General features: G+C 51.5%; 1 long non-coding RNA gene across 1 annotated transcript; it reads left to right on the top strand.

Annotated features, from left to right (window-relative positions):
- Nucleotides 1-510: 510 nt before the first annotated feature.
- LOC119276922 lies at nucleotides 511-2,750 on the top strand. The gene is made up of 2 exons (XR_005136863.1): nucleotides 511-1,085; nucleotides 1,226-2,750. It is a non-coding gene; the product is annotated as an uncharacterized LOC119276922 (long non-coding RNA).
- The last annotated feature ends 302 nt before the right edge of the window (nucleotides 2,751-3,052 follow it).

Raw genomic sequence — 3,052 nt, 5'->3', positions numbered from 1 at the left:
GAGAGGCCGGGGGCGGGAGCCGGAGGCAGCGGGCGGGTGCGCGGGAGTAGAAGCCGGCGGGGCGGCGGGCGGCGCGGGCAGCGGGACGGATGGCGACGGTCGGGGGCGGGGCGACCGCGGCCACGACCGGGAGGAGGTGGAGGAGAGGCCGGCGGCTAGGGGCGGGGCGGGCGCGGGCGCGCGGGAGGTCGACGGGGCGGCCGCCGGCGACGGGGGCGACTAGCAGCGGCGGTCGCGGGCGTGGGCGCGGGAGTTGGGAGGATTTTTCCCTCCCGCGCGAGGATAACCGCCAAATGAGGGTTGGGGTAGGTTTTGCTCCCCAGCCCTTACTTTTGAAGGTTGGGAGAGGGTTTGAGGGTTGGACCTTTGAAAAAATTTGAGGGTTTGAGGGTTAAGGGGTTCTAGTCTACGGCTTTTTTTCGACGAAAACGGTAAAAAAGCAGTTATTTTTAGAGGTTTGAGGGTTTAAGGGCTCTATTAGGAATGCTCTAACCGCCCCCGCCGCCGCCCCCCGTCCTCGATGTTCCTGGACCTCCCCTGGCCCCGCCGCCTCCCACCACATCCGGCGACCAGGAACGCTCCTGGTCAGGCGCAGGGGTTGCGCGCGACCTCCAGCCGCCGCCCGTTCACCCACCCCGCTACGCCGGGAACCACCTACCCCACCCAGATCCGCCGGAGTGCTCGTCGGATCCTGCCTCATCGCCGGTTCTCGCGACATAGGCAGCCGCCAGATCGGCTAAGCCGCTGCTACCCCTGCAAGAAAGCTTGACGGCGGCTTCCCCTGCTTCTTCCTGTGCGTCTCCGGAAGGCACGCGTCCCCGCGCGACGCCACCGTCGAAGAACAACCCGTGCAACAGCAGGTCGCCGGAGAAAGCTCGGGCTGCAACTGCTGGATCCCACTGCCATGGCCACTCACCTCGCGCCATCGACGAACTGCCGAGGCCTAAGCAGCGACCTGTCCGAGGCCAAAGCTCGACCTTCATGCTTGTATCTTCTCCAAGTTGCTGCTACCTGCAACGGAGAGGGGGAGGCTGTAGTCCAGCACTATCACGGGAGGAAGTGCTCTTACTTTCTTCTGAAATCTGGTAAGCTGGACGCCGGTCGGTCTGCTTGATCGGTCTTGGCTGCGTGCACTGTATCTATCCATTGCATCCACCTTGTTTGAATTCTACTCATGCTTGTGCATCTTTGACTCTCTGTTTGTGTTTCTTTTTCAATTTTCAAGTGTTGGTGGGGCTTGATGCTTGGCCATGTCTCCGTTTCCACGTACTGTAGGGTACGTGAGGGCGATCGATCGATCTCCTTTGCTTTGATGCCGGAGCTTCAGACTCGGTGGAACGGTCAAGCCGCTTGATCGACTGCCAAGGCAGGAGGAGCAGCATTATTCTGTCTGCATCAATGGAAGAGAACATAGACACAAGTTATAGTGCTGCTGACAGACACAATTTAGAGATGTTGTCATTGACGTTCTCTTCCATTGATGCAGGCTGGTGCTCTCTCTTCCTCACAATCTCTCTCTCTCTCTCTCTCTCATGAATTTGGATATCACCTACTGATGTACTTCACCGTTCCCTAAAAAAAGGTACTACCCAGCTAGCGCTATAGTTCAAGTTTGCAGCTGCTCTTTGCTTGCATCTGAATTTCAAGTTTGCAGACGATGAACATGTTGTAGATGGTCGCCATGGCGACGCCCAGAATGAAGGACAAACAGGCAAAACTGCTAGTGTTGCTACTTCCCTCGTCCTCATTTTCCTGACCAGAAAAACATCATTGTCCCCTCTCCTTCAGAAACCGTTGATCTGAAACTGACCAAAAAACTGCTGGTGTTGCTGCAAATTTACCCCTCAAGGAGACAAGCAAAACCCGCAGAAGTCCATAAATTGTAGCAGCTTCGGTTCATTATGAAAAGAAGGAGCAAAAAAATGTTCGCGTAATGGATCGTTGATTCACTAGGTGCAGAATAGTTGTTTGGGAAAGTTCAACTTCATTATTCCGGTGCACTTCATGTCAATCCCCAACTAGCAAATCATAGAAAAAATTGAAACGTGGTTTACATGTTGAAGGTTGTGTGTGTTTAGTTTGCTTGGTCCATGTTACCTGTTAATGCCTTACTTGTGTTCCTGATTATTTTAACTCCGAACATGTTGAGGTGGGTTTGGACTTCAGCGACAAGGAGAGCTCAGAAAAACTCGCTGCCCCTCACGTCGAGCTCAACTGCTCCTGTCTACAGTCGCTCCTCCCACTGCTCGTCACCGACCAAGATGGTGCGAGGCCGAGCTTTTGCACCATGGTCAACGCGGCCTCCCGCCCGTGACTCCCTGAGACAGAGGCATGCACATCCTCGTCCGCCTTGTATGTTGTCCAGCAGCCCTTCTGTCGTCACGTCCATGATCTGCCTCCGTAGCTGCCGTGCTGGTGCCTACAATTTGCAACCTGTAGTCAAGATCCTGGGTGCTCCATGCGTCTTGCTGCAGTCCAGATTGGGGTGCAGACACCGTCCAAGTAAAGAACAATGGTGTAAATTAGTATATCTTGTGACTCTTGCAGGAAAAAAAATCAGATGTTGATATTCAGAAATACACTCCAAAGATTTTCTGAAATCTTGATAACATGTTATTTAGCATAATGGATGTTTGTGTTGTTTCATTGTTAATCATTTTTCCCAATTTTTTCTCTATGCATTCCTCTATTCTCACTAAACCTGTATACTTCTCTTAACTTACTGATATATTAAGTGAAATTTATTTTTATACTAGTTTGGATCCAAAACTAGTGTTAGCTTCTTGTTTTTAAAGTTTCTTGTATACTAGCTGCCCCTTATCTACATCAGATGGCATGAGTGGTTCATCTTGTGTTTTCAGAGACCAAATCTCGTGCTATATATCTTTGGCAGAATATGTGATGAATTATTGCTACTCCCTGTGTATTTTTTATTTCCAAACTTCTGCGCCTACTTATCAAAAATGCATATCCCCATCCCCAAGCTCTAATGTTTTACAACTTAAAAGTTGAGGGAAAACAGAACCGTGGAAGTTCAGGTATGAAACTGCAT

Source organism: Triticum dicoccoides, chromosome 3B, assembly GCF_002162155.2.
Source record: "Triticum dicoccoides isolate Atlit2015 ecotype Zavitan chromosome 3B, WEW_v2.0, whole genome shotgun sequence".
NCBI lineage: Eukaryota > Viridiplantae > Streptophyta > Magnoliopsida > Poales > Poaceae > Triticum > Triticum dicoccoides.
Note: the sequence above shows the minus strand (reverse complement) of the source record. Positions and strands in the feature narration are given on the sequence as shown.